The following is a 25,985-nucleotide window of genomic DNA, read 5'->3' on the forward strand; positions in this document are numbered from 1 at the left end:
GCGCCATATTTGGACATTGGCAGCTTCTCTTTACTACAATGGAAGAGAGCAAAAGTGCATCGTTCATCTTTTTTAGTCTATGGTCCGTCACGTGTGACACTGGCTAATAGGAGCACAGAAGCGCCAAGATTTTAGGAGTCAAAATCATATAATCTGACAGAGTGACCCGTAACCGACAAAAATATTGTGTAGTCTGCACTCGGCATAAGTAGTTTTCTGATTTACATTTTGAACTCTGGTAAAACCTTAAGAAGCTTCTCTCAAAAACTAAACCGGTGAAATTCCTAATATTAATTCTTATAATTCCAGATGTTACATTTTTACTTTGTGTTGTAGCACAGAGGTTGCATGTGCATTTATTCACTAACCATGATCGCAAACAATATGGTTGAGATTCAGTAGTGGTTCCTGGCCATAAATTTAGGTAGGGCAGATTCTGGATCTTAGCGCTAGTTTATGATAACCATTTTGTAAGCTTTATATTCTAATTGCTGACACATCAGACACACTAGCTATGTCCCAACTCAGGGGCTGCACCCTCAGAAGGCCGTATTTGAAGGCCGATTGCATCACAGCGGCACTATGAAGGCTGTCCCAATTCAAAGGCTGCACCCTCAGAAGGTCCAAAAATAAATCCAAGATTTTTTACTTTTACAACCATATTTAAGATTCAGGTTCTAGGCCACTTGTTGTCAAACAGCTTGCTAATAGCTTGATACACCTCATGTGACGTGATCATTATTGGATCATTACCCTCAATATTGCCCACATTATACAAATCCTTTCAGACACAATTAAATAAATAAATTATAATAATGCTGTCTCCATAACTCTGCAGTATTTTGTGCTCCAGAGACTACATCTAAAGTACATGGAAGTGATATTCTGCAGTTGATAAAAGTTCTCACTTCTTTCCAAAAATCAGTAATATTTTTATTTAACAGCTTCATAGCCATAGAATCAGCTCTCAAGACATTTTTATAGATGAAATGAATAGAGCATTGTATCTTATACAACATTGAGCTCTTGTCTGGGTCTGCCTGCCATAACCCATAGTTTAGTAGCTTCCTGAGCTTCAGCATGGTGCTCAGCTATGTACTTACTCAAACCAGGCCTGTTGTTATGTACAGTATCTTACATTTATGCTTATAGTATGGCTTACTACATTCATACAGGGCATTTACTATATCATACATTGAGCAGATATCACTCACCCATGCTTTACATCTTCACAGTTTACATCACTACTATGGCTCGATTTTAATCGAATCTCATTTTTAAGAACCAATATTGAGTCTTAAATCCTAAGATCAATCTTTAGTAGTGTGTATTAACGTCCCCATTTATTGTCAGCAACTGACACAGCATTGAGTTCCCCTTGAAAGGGAACAAGATGTCTTGAAATGTCTCCATTTGATGGTTGTGTAACCTCATTTATGTCTAGAAGAAGATCCCCCTGGGTATTTATCTTATACTAAGCTTCACTTATGTACCCCTTTCTTAGTGTGTTTGGAAAATTTGCTACATGCAGTGTTGGACATTTAAGATAAATTTAATTTATAAAATACTAACGGATGGTAACACTGTCTTCTGTGATGTCCTACACATATACCTCTGTTAAAATCTCAGACAATGTCAATGTGAATTTCTCAAGCTTGTTTTTTCCCCCCGCAGGCATTGTGTCCAGCCACATGTGCGTCAGTACGTCTGATGCATCTGCTCATTAGTGTCAAACAAGTTGTATGCATATCTTGTGGTCTACAATACTGTTGTCCGGACAAGCCCTCTGTTCTTTGCTAAACTGTGCAGAAATATTTTCAATAATATTTTCTTAGTAGGATTGTTTTTTTGCCAATAATTTTGCTACCATCCCAGAAAGATTAAAAGCACAGTGCTGAAACAACTTTGTGATCTCAATAGTTTGATTGTTCTAGCTTCTCTCCCACACAGTCACTCTGCTGCCATTACCCTGAGGGTGTAGTAATGTGGGTGTACCTGTATTTATCATTTCATTTTACACTTGCCATTCACTCTGGTGCTTAAGGTTATCAAAATTAAGGTCATGATATCCAGCACTTTTTCACACCATTAACTGATTTACAAATAGAAAGCAGATAACTCTAACCCAAACCAGACATAAAACAACAAAATGTTATCTGTGTCTCCATAGAAGTGACATGTCAAATTCATTTCACAACCTAATTAAAAAGTAATATCACCATGAACCTGTTAACACTAACCCTTACAATAAAGTTCAGTGCATCAGGGATAATAAATAATATTTTTTATCGCACTTATTAATACTGGTTAAAGTAATCGTCCACCAAAAATGAAAATCCGGTCATTTACTCACCCTGTTAATAAGAAGAAAATGATTTACTCACCCTGTGAGTAAATGAGATGCCTGCCAAAATGTCTGTAGGACATCTGAATTTGTCTCTGGCCTGGTGCAATTCTTAAAAAATTTTCTTATCTGTTATTTCGCAATAACCAAGTGACTTAATTTTCTGGTAAGATTTTCCGCTCCTGTTTCACACAGACAAGTCTTTCTTATCTTGCCTTTCGCTCTGATTGTGGAAACCTGCCAATTGATGGCCAACCCTTCATCAAAGGCAAGATATAACATTCTCCAAGGACAACTCTTACCCAGAGGCAAGAAGCCTCCATTTGACACCTTTTATTAACTGTCTTATTCTTTCACAGCCACCTGTTGTTTACTGGAAAAAACCTGACTAGGCACACTGTAAAACTCAATAAGTTCAGAATACTCAAAACATTGGTAGAACTTAAAAATTTTGTGACAAGTGAGGTGGGGCTGAGAGCCGAGGAAGCGGAGCAAGGCCAGTGTTTAGGCTCTACTCTTAACCACAATGGTAACCCTACAAAACTACCATAACAGAACCCCCTGTAAATCCTAAAAAAAATGTCTCACAAAAACACAAAATAAAGCACCAGGAAGATTATCGCACGTGCTTATCGCCAGCGTTTTTAGAGACATTTTTCGTGCTCATACCCAAGCGATTATCACTGGCGATGCGCAGAGTGAATGTGCAAATTCACTCCCTGACAGTATATGGCACTTGTGCTTAGTGCAAGTGAATGGTAGTGCAAATAAACATATTTATGAATTAGACATTAATAAAATTAAGAAGATAAAAATACAGATATAAAATGACATATATGGCATATACATGACATGAGGAGATGGTAGTCAGAAAAGGTAGTGAAAATAAGTCACAATGACAGTAGTCAACGGTAGTTCAAATAAACATAATTTATGAAATAGACATTCTCAACTATATTTCTTGAGTGTAAAAGAAAAAAAAAACAATAAAAATAAATACAGAAATAAAATGGCATATAATACACATCTATTGATGTGGCCAAGAACTGGCAGAGCATCCATAGTTTGTAGGGGTCTTCCTCGTCTACGTACTTCCTCTTCGTCGTCTTGGTATCAATGTGTGCTCGGCAAGACCTTTTGTGCTTGAGCGCCACCAAGTTGTGTTTTACTGTAACTTCTGCAGCTCCAGGCACGTGAACAAAAGTGCCAATCTCATTGGTCGGACAGTTTTTAACGCGGTGCGTCAAACCAAAAAAAAAAACGAACCCAAGGCGTTTTTTTTAAAAATTACGCTTTTACACCTGCCGTTTTGCGTGTCGTGTTGTGCACGCTCACATTGGCGTCCTTTGTTTAAAACAGGATTGCAAATAGGCAATGTGAGTCACAGGTATGAGCAACGAGACCAGACAGTGTGTGTTTGTGAAAGGTGGTTTATGTAGCAGTCCATGATGAATGACAACAGGTGTAGTTAAATAGAATTTGGGGGAATGGAAATGAGTGGGATGGATTCAAGACAACTTGTAATTATGCAATATGCATAATTATGCAATTTACTGATATTACTTTAGTAAGTACATGTAGTAACATGTAACTATGTCACCTTAAAATAAAGGGTTACCAAAAATTATATGATAAAAATATATGAAAATTATACAATAAAAATTCAATTATAAAATTATAACTAACATTGTTTTCAGTGAACAGTGCTTGAACAAATGAATGTCAGTGTGTGGATGAGAAAATACAGTGAAGAAAGACACTTTAAAACATGTACAGATTGTCTGATCTCTGCCTGAGCATCATCTGCCTGCCGGGTGATACAATCAGAATGGCCAAGGTTATCTAAATAGTCTAAACAATTTCCATAATTCTCTTAACATGAATAAGATCATTAGGGTGTTAGCTGTTGTTACATTTCTGGGAAATGATTTTATATCCTGTAGAGGATGTGATGAGATCCAAATATGAACATTCCCGTTGAAGTTATGCTCGGTATTGTGAATGCCAACAGATAATCTTAATTATCAGGAGGGACAGCCAACAAACCCTGTAGAAAGTTTCCGCAAGCTCTCAGAAAAGTCCTGTTGCCTTTTGAAATTCTTGTGGTTTATTTATTTTACTAAGTGTGACACTGCTTAAATCTGTTTAATAAAAACAAACTGAGATTTTCTTATTGACCACACCTATCATCTGCAAGACCGAGGTAAACAGATGAATACAAATTCATAAAAACACTCTCTGTGTCTGTCATTGCTATTAAGTTGGCCATGGCTTCCTAAAAATGCAAGTTGACCATGAAGTGCGTCATTAAACCTTAGCCAGCTCATGTACACAGGCAGTTAAGTTATTAGATAAATAAGCTGCAGAGATTCATGACCCTTGTGTATGGAGGCCCAAACCTGCAGAAATAAATAAATATCTAACTTTTTTTTATATTATTATCTTTTCAGGTTCATGCCTCCATATATGTGCACATAGTGGGTAAAGACAAAGGGGCCATATTTACTAACAGCTTGTGCCAGCACAAACCCTCTTTTGGCATTTAAAAAACTACTGTCAGTATTTACTAAAGACACAGTGAAAAATTAGCGATGAAAATACATGGACACAATTATTTTTGCAGCTGCCCTTAGTGCATATGCATTTGTAAGAGTTTCCCTTTCAGACGCAAAATGAATGGAGAGTACTTAAATAAAAGGAAAGGAGAGTACTTAAATAAATCCTACGGTTTGTAGTCAATTTACTGGTATTTGCGGCATTATTTAATGCCCCAAAAATGCATGTCTTACTCTTAACTCTCTTTGCGCTTGACATGGCTGCGATAGTTGCTGTTGGAGGAGGCACCACAAACAACAGACAGTGCATGGTAGAAGGAAAATAATTTTCTCCACTCGTTACCAGTTATTTGAAATGTGTCACGTTTAGTCCAAGGATGAAGATGATAGGCGATGTAGATCAAAGTAAAAGCGTGTTTATTAAAGTAATTCAGGTAATCCAAACAGAGGGAACACAAACGAAACAGAGTGCTAAGCACAAACAATACCGGACCATGAACAAGAAAAAATGAGGAACTTAAATACACATGGTGATGAACTCAAATACAGACAAATGAATAGATGCGGGAAAATATAACAAAGGGAACAGGTAACTGAAGAGAAACAAACTAAAAGTCCATAAAAAAAAAATTAAACACAGCATAACTGATGATGGTGGGAGGAACCAGGGAGGCGAGGATCAAAAGAGTAGCCAGGTGCTGATTCAGAGCACAGCCAGGATGAAAGCCCACAGAGGAGATGACGGAGGGAAGAGCCATGGTGGAGACTTGACTGACGACACCCGGACGACTGACAGAGAGAAAGCCGATGGTAGTGGAGCTCTGGGCACAGATGGGACCGGGTGACACTGGTGGTCCTTGAGGCCGAGGTTGCATCGATGAGAGTCTGAGGTGGAGCCGGTGTGACCGAGGACCAAAGTGGAGCCGGAGGGAATGTGGCCAGGTGCCAGTGGAGCTGAAGGGGTGGAGAGACGGAGAGCAGCAGATGGCTCGTAAGTCCGTGGCGCAGGCAGGGTGACGTCTGACCAAGGCGGAGCCGGAGGGATGAGGGAGCCATATGAACAGTGTTGTATCTGATGGAGCCGAAGGAGGGAGGAGCCAAGGTGGAACTAACAGATCAACGGACCAAGGTGGAGTAATGGGATCAGTGGCTGGAGGCGGAGCCAGGGGATTCAGGATAATCCTCACAATAAAATTGTGTTAGAGGAGAATTTGAGGAACTGAATGGAACCAGTGGAGGGGGGGCTGATGGACTGACTAAATCAGGATGTGGAGGCAGGAGAGGGAGGCTGAGTGGGATCACTGACGATGATATAAACTTGATACAGGGTGATGAAACAGACTTTATGCTGGGCAGAACCAGTGGTGATGAAGACACAGAAGAGTTCGGGCTGGGCAAGACCAGGGGCAACGATGAGCATACAAGAAATGTATAGCTATATGATTGTTAACTGACATATAGTGTGCAAGGGAAAAAAATGAATAAATGTGAAAGAGGAATAATTTGAATAAGATGTATTAGAGAATTGACCAATGAGAGAAGACTAAGAAACTCTGCCCTGTTTTTAGTCAGCAGAAGCAGCGCGAGCTCACAAACTGATCAGAGCGTTAAGCTAGAGCAATTCTCTAAAAAAAAGAAATACAAATATAAATTGTTGTTTTTGTTTAAAAACCTTTTGATTTCGTGGAGGAACAGTTGTACTAAGAGAATCCAGTTAATTTTATGTTCGTGAGGATCTCAATCTTGACGTATTACCGTGTGGAAATACTGGATGTGGTGAGTTATTGTTTAATTGCTGTTTAATGTAAAATCATTTGAAACATTTTCATTATGTGAATGTTGATTATAATAGAAGGAAATTACTTACCTGAGGGATATTTAACACATATAAATATATTATGTGTTGCGATCTCTGGCTTTTAATAGGTCAGGTTTTTCGAATTCACCAGAAAATTCCGTTGATGGCGAACTACCCAGTCAAATACTAGGAGAAGAAGATTATCAAGAGGACAACAGAGACTGAGATCGAGTTTTTCATTCTTTGCTAAGGGAAGGATGTTTTTCTTGGATGGAACTGTGAATTAAAGGGGTCATGAACTGCATTGTTTATTGTTTTATAATGTTTCCTGGGGTGCACTTACAATGTTGGTATGCTTTTTATATCCAAAATTGTCATAATTTATAAATAAAAGGCATTTTTCCTACCCTGATTTTAGCCCTCTGATTTGAACGCTCTGTTTTAAGGGGCGTGTTTGCTGTGAGACTTCAGTGTAAACGCCCACTGCTGTGATTGGCTAACGTCTTTCCATTTGAAATAGCTAAGTATTACTCTCTCTTTTAGCGTGTTTTTACTATTACAGCTCTCAAGGTTAACTAATCGTGAAAAGTGTTGCATTACGTTTAGATCTATGGCATTATATTTAGATTGTGGCATGAAAGGTTGTAGTGATGAACACTGTAGCCGATCACAGACATGTTGTGCGCATGAAAGCAGTGATCTCATCATTGCAACTCAATTTCTGTACACTAACAAATGCTTTCATCTTCACTAACAGTGCAAACGTAATATAATTAAGAGATTCATTGAATAAAACGGGAGTCACCGATAAAGGCGTCACTGATAAACTCACGCTGTTTGATTGACAGCTTCAGCGCGCGCTGCTCCAACGATTGCAAAGGGAGCTTTCTTTGATCGCTTTCTTTATATAATTTAATCATCGTTAAATAACAGATTATTTTCATCCTACTAAGAGAAACAACGTGAAGTTGAGCGTTTAGTCACTGGTTTGATTTACTGACACATAGACAAAGAATATCTGGCTGTGCATGAATCATTACATATCAGATCAGGCATTAGAATTAACACATTTACTTACATGTTGCATTACTGTCGAGTCCAGGCACTGCACAATATTTTGTAATCCTCAACGGCATGTTTATTGCTTTGTAGCTCGATCTGGTTTAGCACCACGTAGGCCTATGTTACTTAGGCTACCTATTCTATTGCATGTCATGCACGAATCAGTGGGCGGGGCTAAACAGGCAGTGATGAAGTAGGCGTTGATCTTCTTCTGCAGAGGCGGTGCTTGCTGCCCTTTGACATCTTAGATCCCTACGTTTGCTGGGCCTGGAGTCAATAAAAGCTTTTATTGGACTAACAAGGAAGTTTTCAGGTCTGAAACTTACAGGATATTCTTATAGTATGATGACCTCTTATATGTCAAAATCTCAAGGAAAATTTGATTTCTCAGTTCATCACCCCTTTAACAGATGCATCGCTGGACTCGAGATAAGTGATTGTGAAACAAAATCTGATATCAGTGACTGTTTGAACCGAACTGTGTTTTGCCTCCAAAGTATTTTCTTTGAGGAAAAGAGGGTTATCTTGTTTTTTTTAATAACTGAGTATATTTGAAGAGTTTCCTAATTTCTTCTACATTGGAAAATTGTGATTTATTTGTTGTTTCTTATTGTTTTATTGTGATTTAATTGTTGTTATTTTTCTTTTTAGAAGGCCTACAACTAAATTTGGGGAAATTATTATTTGAAGTAAAGTACTTAATTTATTATTGACTCCTGTGTTCTGCAGTGAATAATTACTATCTCCTGTAGCCGTTCCTGTGATTTTCTGATTCGCAAAATTGGTTCATATACATTTAAATCGCCCAAATTGTTAAGAGTTTAAATGCAGTTTTTTTCTATTAGAGTCTGTTATCTAATACAGATACATACTTTTGAATCATATTATTTGTCACTCGCTACAATTATATTGCACAGAGGCCAGTTTTAGCTCACCCTCAGTGGCGGGATTGTGGTCGGGGTTTTTCTCCATTCCATCATATTCCACCAAAAGTCCCTCTGCAATACACAGTGGCTCTGGCTCACACACCTGGTCAGACTCATATTGGGGGTCGGGCTCCGGGCTCTCTGTCCTTGTCTCAGGCTCTGGTTTAATGCCTGTGCATTGGGGTGATGGCTGGCTGGGCTCTGGAATAGGCTCTGTGTGGTCCACTTGAGGATCTTAGGCTGGGTTTGGCGAGTATTGCTGGTTCGGAGCGGGCTTTCTCCTCTACGATTAATGGAGAACCAGCCACACACAGTGTGTACTCGATGTATTTAAATAATGAGCAGTTGTCGTTCCCAACAAGCAGTATTTGGAGCAGTTTGTCATTAAAGGGTTAGTTCACCCAAAAATGAAAATTCTGTCATTATTACTCACCCTCATGTTGTTCCACACCCATAAGACCTTTGTTCATCTTCGGAACACAAATTAAGATATTTTTGATAAAATCTGATGGATCAGTGAGACCTTCATTGACAGCAAGATAATTAACACTTTTTAACACTAATTGCTTTCTCACGCTAATTGTTTAGTAAATCTGGCCCTAGATGTTTAAAGGGGTGGTTGATTATGATTTCACTTTTTTAACTTTAGTTAGTGTGTAATGTTGCTGTTAGAGCATAAAAAACATCTGCAAAGTTACGACGCTCAAAGTTCAATGCACAGAGAGATATTTTCTTTTAAAGAATTCACTGTTTAAAGACTACAACAAACGGCTGGTAGAGACTACAACAAGCTTCTTCCCGGGTTGGTGACATCACTAATCCTAAGATTTACATAAACCCTGCTCGCAAGAACATGCAACAAAGGGGTTGAGGCCATGTTGGGCTGCTTTAGAGAAGAGAAAGAGTTGTTGTAGTAGAGTGTTGTTGCGATGCCGTCCTTTTACACTGGACTGCTTCACAAACGAGGGTCAATTCAACGCTGGATTTGCTCAAAAGATTAACATGACGGCACATGCTAGTCGATTAGTTGAATCAACTCCACAGCAACTACATAAATTTATCCACTAACCATTCAGAAACATCCTGATGCATTCTAAATGTTGCAGTCTCTCCAACAGTGTCCGACTCCGGTTTGAACAATGTAAGGCTGAACACCGTTACTGACAATCCTCATTTTGGCTGCATGAGATTCTCCAGTTCTGTTGTTGCTGATCAACCGAAGTGCAAGCTGTTAAAGCTCCACCCTCTTTTGGAAAGCGAGCCGGGAGCAGCAGCTCATTTGCATTTAAAGGAACACACAAAATGGCATGTTTTTGCTCACACCCAAATTTGGGGCAAATTTGAGAAGCTATAATAAATTATCTGTGGGGTATTTTGAGCTGAAACTTCACAGACACATTCTGGGAACACCAGAGACTTATATTACATCTTGTAAAGGGGGCATTATAGGTCCCCTTTAAGCCATTTAGCAGAACAGCCAAAGTCAGGCCATTGGTGTTGATCTATTCAGCAAAACTCCATCTGGCACACATAGCTAGCTATTTATGCGCAGTTGTAGCTGTATGACTTATAGTATTTAAAGGCAGCAGTATTTAAAGAGCAACAGTGGGACACAGTAGTCACTGCACATGACACTCATGGCATGAGATGCTGAAAAACAGCAAAGACACGATGCTATGACAACTTGATTGCAAAACTCAGAATGGTTTGCTCTGGATTGAAGGCTGGATGGATTTTACTATGGAATGCTAGTATGCTAGTCACAGGAGTACTATACAGATGGCAGTTTAACTGCTAAAGGCACCATATGCCAATATTAGTGATTTTCAGTCACTATAAGTCGATATTGGATATTAAATTGTACATTTCCCCTAATTTTACATTTAGATTACCTTTTCCATTCCATCACCTTTTCACACTCATTTTAAGTTAATCTTTAAAAAGGCTAATAATTGAATGACACTATTAAATGTAATCATTAGCCAATCTTCATGCTGTTGTGAATGTCTAAAAACTTGGGTTTTATTTTTCTTTATTAAAGCATAATAGTATAGAATTTTAATATCAATAATTTATTAGATATGAAAACAATAACATGAAAATATTTAGTGCCTTATCAGTATCATAATGGTTATGTTTAGTGTTTTAGTTTGGTTTTCCCTGTTTCCTGATTTCCTGTGGTTTTATTCCTTTTTAATTTCCTAGGTTTCTGATTAATTACACCTGTGTATCATTTAGTTACCTTGTTTGCTTCTCTGTATATAAACTCCCTGTTTTGTTCATTCATTGTCTGGTATCTTCTAAGATTAATGTGTTTGTTTACGTTTTCTCCACTGATGTATCATTCAGTTCCCTTTTTTGCTTCTCTCTATATATACTCCCTGTTTTGTTCAGTTCATTGTGTGGTAAAATAAGTTTAATGTGGTTGTTTGTTTTCTCCAGCAATCTCCTGCTTGTTCCCTTTTTGGACTGATCATTGAAGTCTGTTTTTGTTCTCTCTCTTTCTTTGTGTGCTTCATCAAAGCCAGTATGTGACACAATATTAACTATTCTGGAACTGGGCCTGGCTGAATGCCAGTGTGAGGCTTATGTTCAATGGCTTGGAAATTAAATAAACAATATATTAACTTCTCACGCAAAGTTTTGAAGTATCTATTCAATGCTTTGCTCTTCTGTCATAATAATGTAATCTCTATGAAAGAATCTTCAGACAACCCACTAAAAAATGGTTTCAAAAGTTAAATAGCATAATAAATAAATTCTATTTGAAAAATAAGAACCCCAGAATAAGCATTAATACCATACAAAAAAGTAAGGATATGGGGGGATTAGGCGCACCAAATTTTTATTATTACCATCTAGCAGCACAATAACAATACCTTTGCAAATGGATTAATGGTAATCATTTTCATAACACTTGGTTACAATTAGAACAATCCGAATGCAAAAACATTTTATTAGCTGATCTGCCCCTCGTGACAAACTCAATTAAACATCATGATTTATACAAAAATGCAGTAATCCGCAGTACTTTAGATGCATGGTGGAGTGTAAATTAAATAAACCAGAATCAGTTAATACCAAAAAATTTTTCTCCTTTATGGCATAACCCAGATTTCACTATTAATAAATCACCGATCATCAATAAAAAATGGAGTAACGCAGGAGTTACACATATACATCACTTGGTAATAGACAACTGTCACAGTCTGTTTAGTTTCAGTTTAAGGACTGTCAGTTTGTTTTCATTTGTCACGTTCTTTTGTCACATGTTCCTTTGTTCAGTTTCCCGCCATCATCTGTTACCGTCATCATTAGTTCATTTGTATCACCTGTGTTCCATTAATTACCCCTGTTAAGTCTGCTACTTAAGTTCCTCCCGCTCACTCAGTCTTGGTCCGTTCACCGTCCATTTATGTTGTGTTGTACCTGACTGCCTGTCTCCCGGTTGAATTTTTCATTAAACCAGTATCTTGGATTGATTCTCTTTGTCTGTGTTTCCCTTCCTGCAACCCAGCGTGACAGATGAACAGACCACCCTACCTTGATGAACGGGCAATGTTCATCACCGTGGCCCAGGAGAGCCACAATTTTTTTTCATACGTGAATAACTTCTGTTTTTTGGCCAACAACAACGTTCTGGAGGACGACGCCCTTAACACCCTGTTCTGGATCGGTGCCCGCCCACCCCCCCGCCACTGAGAGCGAGCACCAGATGGACTTACTGGTTTCAATGAGTGTGGTGAGAAATTCCCTATGTCCCAGGAATTCTTATGAATCTGAATCTGCTTCGCCAGTTCTGTTATCCCCACCCAACCTCCCTCTCCCACCACCTCTACTAACTGCCATTAAGGACACTTTAATTTTTTTGGGTTCCTGTGCCACTCTTCACATCCAGACCTCCGCCAAGCCTGTCACCCAGTCATCATCGTCTCCCATCAGTCCTTACGAGTCACCACATCCTCCTCTCAGTGGCGAGGCTATGTCGTGGTCCTGCTGGGAGCCTACTCCTCCTGGGCGTCATGAGCACGTGGCTCCGCTCCAGCCTCGTCGTGCTCTGTCCTGCCTCGACACGTCGACCTGGCTCCTGTGCCTACACTCCTTCTCCCCTCGACTCCGGCATCGACCATCGAGCTCCACCCTCCCTCAGGCTCCACCTCCGCCCTCGGTCGCACCAGCTCATCCTCTGCTCTCCGGATTTCCACCTTCGCCTCAGAGAGTCGTCGCTGCATCTCCGTCGCAGCCGTCCAGGTCATCGGCACTCCATCACCGCCTCGGACTTCGTCTGGACTTCCCAAGGTTCTGTCGCTGTCGGTCATCCCCCCAAGTCCATCTCCATCATGGCTCCTACCACCGTCGACTCCACCTTGGGGAATCACCTTGGCTGAGCTCTGGGTTGCATCCACCTGGCCACTCCTACCTTCACCTCTTTGGATGCTACCTCCTTCAGTCCCGCCCTGGTCGTCATCCTCCGTCCATCTGCCTGCCTCTGGTTCCTGCCCCTGGCCACGTCCTCGTCCCCCTCCCAAGCCGCCTCCATTTTCCCTCCACGGCGTGAGGCCACGCCTTCTTGGGAGGGGTGTAATGTCACAGTCTGTTTAGTTTCAGTTTAAGGACTTTCAGTTTGTTTTCATTTGTCACATGTTCCTTTGTTCAGTTTCCCGCCATCATCTGTTACCGTCATCATTAGTTCATTTGTATCACCTGTGTTCCATTAAATTACCCCTGTTAAGTCTGCTACTTAAGTTCCTCCCGCTCACTCAGTCTTGGTCCGTTATGTTGTGTTGCACCTGACTGCCTGTCTCCCGGTTGGATTATTCATTAAACCAGTATCTTGGATTGATTCTCTTCGTCTGTGTTTCCCTTCCTGCAACCCAGCGTGACAACAACAGACTGGCCAAATTCCCAGAATTGATGCAGAAATACAACCTGGGCAAAGATCAATATTTGTTCTATTTACAAATCAAAAACGCAATTGAAACTAAAATCGGTAAAAATTATCACAAATCACCAACTCTCACCGAAAAAATAAATAAGATCAGTAATTCAAGACAGCTACTAAACTATACACCTTAATTTTACCTACAGACATAACATACACAATTCCAGTTAAGCAATGGGACAAAGACTTAAACATAAATACAGATAGTAATCTCTGGCGACAGGTTTGCAATAACACATTCAATATAAGTAGAAACACTAAAATTCAACTAATCCAATACAAGATTATACATAGAACACACTTAACGCAATATAAAATGTTTAAAATTGGAATGGCGGAGTCTGACAAATGCATCCACTGCACTCTCAATATTCAAGATGATTATCTTCATGCATTCTGGTCGTGTCCATCAGTTATCCCATTCTGGAAAGACGTTACCGCAAATCTCTCTATTTTTTTTTAACTGTGAAATCCCAGCAACTCCCTCATTGTGTCTTTTAGGTGATCATTCTCAAATAAAATCTTCATCAGAATACGTCAAACCTATACTTCTGTCTCTAGTTATCGCCAAGAAAACAATACTAATCAACTGGAAAAATTAAAACAAAATCTCTATTACACAATGGTTACAACTATTAAATGACTATATTAATAATGAACCAGATAGCCATACTCAAACATAAAGTATCAGAATTCAAACGAATATGGCTCCATTGCCCCTCACTTGAACATCCATTTACCCTGATTGGTGAATCAATGCCCCACATACAATGCATATCTTTATTATGTATGGGAAAAAGGAAGGAAGGGGAGATGTGTATAAATATTTGTATATGAATGTACGAATATATATGCACATGCCTTTTTTTTTTTCTCTCTCTCTCTCTCTCTCTCTCTCTCTCTCTCTCCCTCCCTCTCATCTCTATTTCTCTTTATCCCCTCTTATTATCTCTACTTGAAGAGAGAAAAATGTGTACAGTTTTGCCATTTGATGTGGTTAATAAGATTTGAATGGTCGCAAGACGTCATTTGGCTGAAGCATAGACTTCAGTATCACTACCAGTGATGGGAATAATGGCATTATAAATAAACAGCGTTACTAACGGCGTTACTTTTTTCAGTAACGAGTAATCAAATGAATTACTTTTTCCCCGTTACAACGCCGTTACCGTTACTGACAAAAAAAATGTGTCGTTACTATTGAGGTCACGAGTAGTCTCTCTCTTAGCCATAGGACCTGCAAAGTTTTTTCTCTGGGGTGCGTGTTGGGTTGGGACACATAGGCTAACTGATGATGACTGGTGTGTGACTAGAGATGATAGATTTGCAAAATGTTTTGTTGTAAAGAAATAGTACAGGTTAGTCATACAAAATATAATTTTAAACTGATAATAATATACGATGCTGTGTGTGTGAGCATGGGAACGGAGCGCGAGCTCAAACCAGAATACCTCCATGTTGTAATGTCAGTCAACTAAGGCGAGGCTGTGATGCACCAGTGACTTAGAAAAGGTCTGCAAATGGCCTACGAATGAATAAGAAATGGGCTCATGCGTTATATCGCAATGATTCCCTATCTTCAGCATCAAACAACGCAAGTTCTCTCTCTCTCTCTCTCTCTCTCTCTCCCATCCAAAGATCTCTTTTCTCTTTATTATTTATTTATTTTTTATTTTTATTTTTCTTATCATTGTGTAACTTATAATATTTGAAGGACAGCAGTGGTAGCAACAATAGCAATAATACTAACATACTACCATGGAATATATACATCTAAACAACTTACCATTTTTTTCTCTCTCTCTCTCTTTTTTCTTTTTACTTCTCTCTCTATACTGTCTTATTGAATCTACTGGAAATAACGTGATAATAGCATTCGATATTAACAGGAATTTGCATATTACTACATATCTATATATTGGTATATGTAAGTGGGCATGTATGTAAGTATACATACATAGTTTCATTACTTTTATTATTATTGTTAATATATTACTATAATAACAAGCATCCTATTTCTTCAACTTCATTCTTTATATTCAGTAATTAAATTGATTGTTAATAACAATAGATGTTATAAAGAAAATGTATATACCGTATCCATGTATATTGGTATTTATGTATGTATGTATGTATATGTATATATATGTATGTATGTGTATGTATATGTATATGTGTGTGTGTGTGTGTGTGTGTGTGTTTGTATTTATATATATATATATACTTTTTGTTATAAATATACACCTATCTTTCCTATATTTACTGGAAAGCTGTGGAATAACCTTTACACTTTAGTACATGATATATGACATTTATATTTATGTATAGGTATGTGTGTATCTTTATTTCTTTCTGTATCTCTGTATCTTTGTTCTGTTATCTTTTTTGTTTTGTTTTGTTTTTGTTTTTGTTCTGCCTATTGGCTTCTTGTTATGTTATGTTATGTTATGTTATATTATGTTATGTCACCTTTCACTCTTTCAATTAAAAAAAGAAAAAAAAAAATCTTCATTTGGACTTTTCTCAGTTATTTGCAGTTAGTTCAGTTGTTACCTCTGTGTTCCTCGTCTATCTGCTACGTGATGTAAAGAACAGCAGGTTTATTAGAAAGCAGACGATTGATCAACACAGCAGAGAAAGCAGACCAGGTAAGTGGTTGAGGTGTAGTGAAGTCTTGGTACAGTTTATCTGATACTGATGTTATCTTTGTTTCCTTTCGAGGTGATCCAGCAACAACGGGTCCAGAAGCAACAGAGAGCAGGGACTAAGGAGAGCCAGGACGGTACGGGAACCACAGGTAAGTAGCACAGGTAAGACGATCTGGGAACACAACTAGGTAAGGTTGAGACCAGACAGTGAGTGATCGGGTGAAGTGCAGTATATATGGCGCTGGGGCTGATTGCTGACAGGTGGAGGGAATCAGTAATCAGGTGACTGTGATCTGGTGAACGTGGTGATTGATGACGGTGGTGACTGAGTTGGCTCCCTGACATCAATGAAACAGTCCTTTATATTGCACTTCTTTTTTTGTCGTTTTTTGCTCTGCCATTCCCTTTTTTGTTTTTCTGGCCTTGCTTGTCTTATTGCATACATTTATAGCTAAACAAAGTCTTCTGTAGACAGACCCAAACACTAAATTTACATTTAGTCATTTGACATATGCTTTTATCCCAAGGAACAAATGAAGAACTTCACAAGCAAGTTATCATACAAGACAGAAAAATACGTGCAGTAGCGCAAAGTTTCAGGAGTAAGCAAAAGGCATACAAATGCAAGAGCACAAGTGACCATTCAGAAAAGTAAAACATAAAAAAAGAGATAATGATAAGGTTTTATTGTTATCATTAATAATGTATAGAATTTATTCATATAAAGGTGCTTTGTGATTGCCATGTGCAAATAGTGCAAAAACAGCAATCTAAATGCAGGGCAGGGCTTGTATTGCTCCTTAGGTCTCTTACGCTCTTTTCTCCGTATTCCCTCCCCTCCAGTTTTTCTTTTTAATTTTGACAATATTTGCCAGTCTCTTTATCTGCTGCAGGAGAAGAATACAGACCACAAGGCAGTCATTCCAAAATCAGAGCCTGCATTTTAGAGATTTTTTTAAGAAGACACCAGATTTTATTCAAGTAAGTCTTGCAGAATGCAGTTTTTGTTTGAATGTTCCACTTTGTGTCTTTGAAGCCCTTGTGGTGTGCTATTTAGTGTCAGCTTAATGTTAATTTTTTCCCACTGGCTTCTGTTCAAGTCTGATTAATGAAGGCATGAACATTGCATGTTATTCTATAAGAACCCTAAGTTTCTGAAGCTTAAAGTGAAGTCCCCATAAATATATCTGAGTGCCACACAAGAAAAAATTGTGGAATGCAAGTGTACATTTCAGTATAATAATGAGAGCATGAAGTAAGCATGTGTGATTCCTCCTGAAATATTTTGCCAGCTGGGATGCTGTTTTGCTGGTGCGCAGCATGGGAAGCGCAAGTGCTGGTTGACTAGCCACACCAGACCTATACCGGCTCTAACCATCATAAACCAGCCTGGAATTCATGATAGTTTATGCAGGATTTTTCAACCCTTCCACTCCACCGCCAACTATTTCAGACAAAATTCATCTCTCTCTCAGGCTCAGTCCTTGGACACACTTTGATGTAGATCATCGCACTCATTTTACACACCTAATTCAACACTGCAATGTTTGTACATCCCATTGCCAAAGTTGAATCCTTAATGAATAGTAGAAGCCTGAAAATGTCATTTTCAAAATTATATACATAAGCAAAATTCTGTGTTTAAATGAACCATAGCAGGGTAAAGGTCTGTGGAGGAATCTAGGAGACCATAGCAAATATAATTTTAACGTTACCATTTGCTCCAATGGTGAAAGAAAATAATCCACTATTGCCTTTCTTTCCGATAGATGAAAACAAAAATAGAGAGATAAATCGTGGCAGTCAGAGAGAAAGATGTTAAATTTCACTCTCTCAGCGGTGGTATTAGATATACCCTTGCAGCAATGTTTCTTTGTTTTTGTTTTTTGTGCGTGTAATTTAATGCCAGGGTACCATAACACAAATTATAGTGTGATTTAGACACATAAGTGTGTGTATTTGATAGACGGATGGCTTTCTGTGCGCGGGCTTCGAGTGTGTGTGCACGGAAGGCTGCCTGTAAGTGTGTGAGTGATGCAGTTCTCTTGCACGGTTTATTGTGCTTTTAATAACTTATCAAACATGTTTTGGCTTTTATTTTCTCATTGACCCATGTTTCTTTATTGCTCTAATGGTTTTAAGATTTCAGAAAGCAATGAGTGAAAATAAAATTTAAATCTTAATTTCTGTGACAGTTTGGTTGCATTTTAATGCTAATTAAGGCCTTATTTTAAAACTTTTTAAGGATCCGGGGCGCGGACATCCTGATTCCAGCTTATCTCTTACATCAATTTATGACAACATTTACATGCCCAAATACCACTCAAAGCTCAATAAAGTACTAAAACAAACAGTACGTGAGAGGAGAGAGCAGCACACTGCACACAGTGACACCCAGTGTCTGAAAAGTTCACTGGATTTTGAAATATGCTCTTAACCTTTCGGAGTTTCCAGATAGATTTGTGCATTTTTCTATCCTCTTGAATACTGTGTCAAAATTTAGGTGGTTTCTCTACTTGATTATTGTTTATTAGGTCTTGTTGCATAGAGTCTCTCTCTCTGTTGTTCACATACCTTTGGAATCCTGAGTATACAATAAGTTTTGCTTGGAATGTCTGTAAATACTGGCCAACTCCGGGAAACAGAGAGGAAAAAGGGTAATCATATTTTTGATGGCAACTAATGAATTCCACAGATATTCCCACACCCAAAACCAGCACAAAAATACACCAGAACTGATTTGTCTACAGGATGCATTTAAGAAGAGAAATATGTAGAATGTCTTAAATGCAACAGTTTCTGGTTTGGCCATGACTCAGGTTATTAGTTCAAAAATATTTTTCATTTCAAACAGCAACTGACTTACACAATGATTTCTACAGGATAAGCATAACATTTACCTGTAGCTAACCTTACAAATGATTACAAAATGTGTCTTTTTTATTTATAGGATTAAAAGAATAGAATAAAAATTTACATAGGCATTATTCATGAAATAATTATTATGACTGTAGAGGTGTCACAGACACGCCAGGCTCCAACACCGTCCAATCACAGTGCACTCCATCACCAGAGTACTGATCACACGCACCTGCACCTCATCAGCACGGCATCACCACCAGTACAAAAGACACTCACACACACTCAGTCACTGTCCGGTCTTGTTCGCATTAGGACTTACCTCGATGCTTACCTCAAGGACTCCAGTGGTTATACTTACTCCTGTGTTCCACGTCTGTGTGTGAGTGTCTTCAGTCTCCAGCGTCTCGTCTCACCATCGTCATCCAGGATCGTCATCTCTACAAACCACAAAGGACAGTATCACTTAACTATCACTCATCATTCACTCCAACATCATCTATTTACTCACCTGCTGCACTGTTATCTCTGCTGTGTGTCAATAAACAACCATTATCTGTTACCTGCCCTTCTGTATTGTAACAGAAGACCGGACCAAGACCGTTTGACGCCAGCATGAGCCACCCGGACCCATTTCAAGAGCTCGTTGATGCTTTGCGCCGAGCACTCACCACCAATCCACCACCGTCACAGCCAGCAATCACCTCCGTCAACACTGCCGCCACTTCTTCACCGTCTGTGTACGCCAGTCCCATGGCCAAACCGGCGCCCTTCTCTGGTTCGGCGGAGGATTGCAACGGATTTATCCTGCAATGTTCGCTGGTCCTGGAGATGCAACCACACTTATTTCCCACTGACCACTCCAAGGTAGCCTTTATTATTTCACAGTTGAATGGAAAAGCACTTCAGTGGGCCGATTCTGTCTGGTCCCAAAATAATCCTGTCACCCAGTCATATTCCAGTTTCGTCACTCATTTCAAGGAAGTCTTCGGAAGACCCGCCTGGGATTCGTCTATTGGTGAGAAATTGTATAATTTGAAACAAGGCACAATGACTGTGAATGAATATGCTACTAAATTCAGAACCCTCGCTGCCACGAGTGGATGGAATGAGCAAGCTCTGTTGACAACATATCGTCAAGGATTGGACCCTCGAGTGCGGTTGCATCTCGCTGCATACGAGGATACCATCGGGCTAGAACGCTTCATCCATCTCTAAATATGCTTTACCACTCGTATGCAGTCGTGTCTCAAAGAGCACCAGGGCCAGCCACTGTTCAACACCTCCCTCTGCCGACCAGAATCCGTCAGCCCTCCATAACCAGCCCACGAGCCCATGCAACTGGATAACTCTAGACTCACTCCCACCGAACGGCAGAGGCGGCTGACCCAGTATCTGTGCCTCTATTGTGGTTCTCCTGGGCATGTAATTTCCACATGCCCAATTCGTCCTCCTCGTCCCATGGTGAGTGCCATCATTCCCCCTATAAATAAGATGAAGCCACTCACCACCGTTGTAAACCTTACTGCTGCTGATGTTTCTATTCCAGTTGTTGCACACTCCTCGATTCTGGGTCAGCAGGCAACTTCATCTCCGACGCCCTCTGCCGTCAGCTCAAGCTCAAGACCTCGGCTAAGCCGTCTACCTACCAGATCCACTCAGTAATGGGGAAACCCCTCAGTAGAAGACGTGTACATAGGAGTGTCGGTCCCATCCAACTGCAAGTGGGAATTCTTCACGTGGAGAAACTACATCTGCTGGTTCTGGAGGAATCCACCGCTGACGTGATCTTAGGGCGCTCCTGGTTGGAGCAGCACAACCCAGTCATCTCATGGAAGACCGGCGAGATCCTGAAGTGGGGCGACACCTGTTTCATGAACTGCTTCTCTGAGTTTCCAGTACCATCCTCTCCTCCTTCTGAACATCTCTCTGTCTGTGCTACATCCATCGAAAGCCCAGTTGAACAATGTTCCGTGGATATACCATCCTGTTACGCCCCCTTCAGCGATGTCTTCTGCCCCAAAAGAGCTTCCGGGTGAGTCAGTGCCCAGGGGAGGAGGAGAAGGCCATGGAGGATTACATCATGGAGGCTCTGGCGCAAGGTTACATCCGTCCGTCTACTTCCCCTGCTGCATCTAGCTTCTTCTTCGTGGCAAAAAAGGACGGAGGCTTGCGGCCATGCATTGACTACCGGGCTTTAAACAACATCACAGTCAAGTTCAGATACCCCCTTCCTCTCGTCCCAGCTGCGCTAGAACATCTCCGTGGTGCCACTGTCTTCACCAAGTTGGACCTCCGTAGCGCGTATAACCTCATCCGGATACGTGAGGGGGACGAGTGGAAGACCGCCTTCGTGACCCCTACTGGACACTATGAATATCTTGTGATGCTGTATGGCCTGGTCAATGCCCCATCCGTATTCCAGGACTTGATACATGAGGTGCTCCGCGAGTTCCTCCATTAGTTCGTCTTGGTCTACATCGATGACATCTTGATATACTCCCGGAGCATGGCCGAACATCGCCACCACGTTGCGGAGGTCCTGCAACGCCTGAGGGAGTTCCAACTCTACCTGAAAGCAGAAAAGTGCTCTTTCCATCAGCCCTCAGTGCAGTTCCTTGGATACAACATCGACAGCAGTGGCATCCGGATGGACGAGAGGAGAGGGATGCCATCAGGAACTGGCCTTCACCCTCTACTGTAAAGGAACTTCAACGTTTTCTAGGCTTTGCCAACTTCTATCGACGCTTCATCCAGAACTACAGCTTCATCACCAGCCCACTTACAAGCCTCCTCCAAAATAAGCCCAAGTCTCTGTACTGGACACCAGCTGCCACAGAAGCTTTCAACATCTTGAAGGAAGCCTTCACCACCACTCCTCTCCTCGTCCATCCCGACCCCGACAAGCCCTTCATCGTGGAGGTTGATGCCTCCACCACTGGTGTAGGAGCGGTCCTGTCACAGCAGCAGGGGAATCCAAGTAGACTCCATCCATGTGCCTTCTTCTCCCGCAAGCTCAACCCGGCGGAGTTGAGCTTGCGGGATTTAGGGGTGTACTCACTTGAGCTTTAGGGGTGTACTCACTTCTGTGGCCAGCGGTTTAGACATTAATGGCTGTGTGTTGAGTTATTTTGAGGGGACAGCAAATTTACACAGTTATACAAGCTGTACACTCACTACATTGTAGCAAAGTGTCATTTCTTCAGTGTTATACATATTTACAAAAATGTGAGGGGTGTCCAGTTTAGGTACCCTCAGCTTCTTTAGCGAGGCAGTGGTCGTCTTGGGGGTGTGTTTGGGGTCGTTATCATGTGGGAATACTGCCCTGCGGCCTAGTCTCCGAAGAGAGGGGATCATGCTCTGCTTCAGTATGTCACAGTACATGTTGGCATTCATGGTTCCCTCAATGAACTGTAGCTCCCCAGTGCCGGCAGCACTCATGCAGCCCCAGACCATGACACTCCCACCACCATGCTTGACTGTAGGCAAGACACACTTGTCTTTGTACTCCTTACCGCCACACACGCCTGACACCATCTGAACCAAATAAGTTTATCTTGGTCTCATCAGACCACAGGACATGGTTCCAGTAATCCATGTCCTTAGTCTGCTTGTTTTCAGCAAACTGTTTGCGGGCTTTCTTGTGCATCATGTTTAGAAGAGGCTTACTTCTGGGACGACAGTCATGCAGACCAATTTAATGCGGTGTGTGGCGTATGGTCTGAGCACTGACAGGCTGACCCCCTACCCCTTCAACCTCTGCAGCAATGCTGGCAGCACTCATACGTCTATTTCCCAAACACAACCTCTGGATATGACGCTGTGCATGTGCACTGAACTTCTTTGGTCAACCATGGCGAGGCCTGTTCTGAGTGGAACCTGTCCTGTTAAACCGCTGTATGGTCTTTGCCACCGTGCTACAGCTCAGTTTCAGGGTCTTGGCAATCTTCTTATAGCCTATGCCATCTTTATGTAGAGCAACAATTCTTTTTTTCAGATCCTCAGAGAGTTCTTTGCCATGAGGTGCCATGTTGAACTTCCAGTGACCAGTATGAGAGAGTGAGAGCGATAACACCAAATTTAACACAACTGCTCCCCATTCACACCTGAGACCTTGTAACACTAATGAGTCATTTCCCAATGGCATCAAAGCTGTCTTTGTGTTTCCCAGGATGAGGAAAGCAATTCAGTTTAAAAAAATGTAGTGTGATTGAGCTCTTTAAGAAGGAATATCATTACAACTGATTGCAGCCATTTACTGCTATTAAAGGCAATTAAAGTGCTATTTTGGAAAATAAATCTAAACACTTTGGTGGAGTGTCATCTTGAATGTTTACATCTGCTGTACTTTGCCATTCCTAGTTTGAAACTGAACTACAGATACTTTTATTTGGAACTTTCTCCTGCTGAACTAGAGCAAATGGGATGCAATCAAAATGCTTGCTAAATGTTAGCTTGAATAAATGTTAGTCATGGGGCTTTTTCTGAGCACCCAATGCTCATTTTCTGTGGGTGCTTGGTGTGGGACAGTAAGAGAGAAGACCATCAACAGAGAGCAGGGACCTGCACTTGCTCTGTCTGTTAAAACATGCCTCTGTTGAGAGGGACACATACATATAATGCTCACAGCTCAACTTTTAATATATGCTTTTTTTTTTTTTTTTTTTTGGCTATTTCTATAGACAGAAATACTCAAAACAGATGGGAAACAATTGAGAGAAGTGTGTTTGGAAAATGATCCTGGTCCTAGCTATTAGACCTTATTTCAGCCTTTGATTTGCTTGACCATGACATTCTCCTTCTACAGCGAACCATTGCTGTGGTGTACCACGTGGCTCTATTCTTGGCCCTGTAATGTTTTGTTTATACATTCTCCCTTTAGGCTCTATTTTCCACAAATATGACGTTTTCCACTGTTATGTAGACGATACTCAGATCTATTTTTCCCTAAAGCGTAATTATAAGTATGCCTTACAGTCGCTTTTCACTTGCTTAGAAGAACATAGTAATACGATCTTGATCTTATTTTATTGCCGAAAGTAATTCCTTCCTGTCCTTGAACGAATTCAAAACCATGATTCATGCTTTTGTTTCCTCGATTACCGCAACTTTCTCTGTTTTGGAATTTTCCATTTCTCTCTCATGTTCAAAGAGTTAAAAATGCTGCTGCAGGACTCCTAAAGGTGAAATGCAAGTTTGATGACATCACACTAGTCCTGATTTCAGTGCATTGGTTTCTATCAAATATAGGATTGATTTTGTTCTGTGTTTATTTTTGAAAAAGAAAAAAAAAACTCTAAAATAAAGTATTCAAAATAAATATATATATAGGATTGATTTTAAAATATTATTTGTTTTTAAATCCTTTAACAATCTGGCCCCATTATATCTACACCCTCAGAGACCATCTAGTTCACTTTGATCTAGTGAGCTTGACCTGCTCTTTATCCAAAGGTTCAGACTAAAATGCAGAAGTGACCGTAAATTTGCAATTGCTGGTCCCAAACTCTGGAACAGCCTATTGATTGACATTAGAACTGCGCCATCTGTTTTGATTTTTAAAACGTTAAAGGGTTAATTCACCCAAAAATGAAAATTCTGTCATAAATTACTCACCCTCATGTCGTTCCACACCCATAAGACCTTCGTTCATCTTCAGAACACAAATTAAGATATTTTTGATAAAATTCGATGATTGCCAGCAAGACAGCTAACACTTTTAATGCACAGAAAGCTACTAAAGACATATTTAAAACAGTTCATGTGACTACAGTGGTTCAACCTTAATGTTATGAAGCGAATACTTTTTGTGCGCCAAAAAAAAAAAAAAAATAACGACAGTTGGCAGTTTGATTCACGCTCCAAACCACTGATTCGTAAAGCTTCGAAGCTTCATGAAGCAGTGTTTTGAAAATTGTTATTTTGTTTTTTTGGCGCACAAAAAGTATTCTCGTCACTTCATAACATTAATGTTGAACCACTGTAGTCACATGAACTGTTTTAAATATTTTTTTAGTAGCTTTCTGGGCATTGAAATTGATAATTGCCTTGCTGGCAATGGAGGCCTCACTGAGCCATTGGATTCTATCAAAAATATCTTAATTTGTGTTCCGAAGATGAATGAAGGTCTTATGGGTCTGGAACGACATGAGGGTGAGTAATTAATGACAGAATTTTCATTTTTGGGTGAACTAACCCTTTAAACTCATTTATTTTCACTTGTTATTAATTTCTCTTGAATTCTTGTATTTGTGAGTGCATTTTATGTCTGTGTGGTTTGCTTTGTATATTTTATTTTTATTGTTGTACAGCACTTTGGTCAACCTTGGTTGTTTTTAAATGTGCTATATAAATAAACATCGTATTGTATTGTACATATTATTCACAGAATGGCAGCAAATTGTTCATAATTTGGCCAATGGATTTACAGAAATTATTTCTGTTTTAAGAAAACATATGGCAAAAACATGTACTGTACATATACTGTTCAGTATATGCTGAGTTTTCTATCGACTGCAAAGGATTACACATCAAATGTAAAAAAAGACTTTGGATGCTTGTTTTCGCAACACTGTATGTATCATCAATTCCTGACATTTGAATTATCACTCAGTGAGTCATTTAATCATGTTTTACTAATTTATGCCATTAAATGGCTTGTTCTGTCTATCAAACACATTAAACTGCACAAAAAACTCATTTCATATTTATAATGTAATTCACACATAGGCCTATGATAAACCAACAAGGGATGCATTTCCCACGAGCTTCGCAAACCTAAGCAGATCGTAGAGATCACTAGTCCCAATGGTTTCTACAATATTTTTAGGCTTGCAATACTTTTAGGAAAC

General features: G+C 40.0%; 1 protein-coding gene across 2 annotated transcripts in view; it reads left to right on the forward strand.

The window, feature by feature from the left end:
* The window catches only part of lekr1 (leucine, glutamate and lysine rich 1), a 208,141-nt gene that overhangs the window by 161,340 nt on the left and 20,816 nt on the right, over positions 1-25,985 (forward strand). Inside the window, exon 14 of one of the 2 annotated variants that reach the window (XR_007926205.1) lies at positions 1,675-1,903. The gene's annotated coding sequence lies outside the window, so the exon portion shown is untranslated. Of the gene's footprint in view, positions 1-1,674; positions 17,257-25,985 lie in introns of those variants that run through there. The other variant, XR_007926206.1, reaches the window with a different exon arrangement.

Source organism: Ctenopharyngodon idella, chromosome 18 (assembly GCF_019924925.1).
Source record: "Ctenopharyngodon idella isolate HZGC_01 chromosome 18, HZGC01, whole genome shotgun sequence".
Taxonomy (NCBI): domain Eukaryota; kingdom Metazoa; phylum Chordata; class Actinopteri; order Cypriniformes; family Xenocyprididae; genus Ctenopharyngodon; species Ctenopharyngodon idella.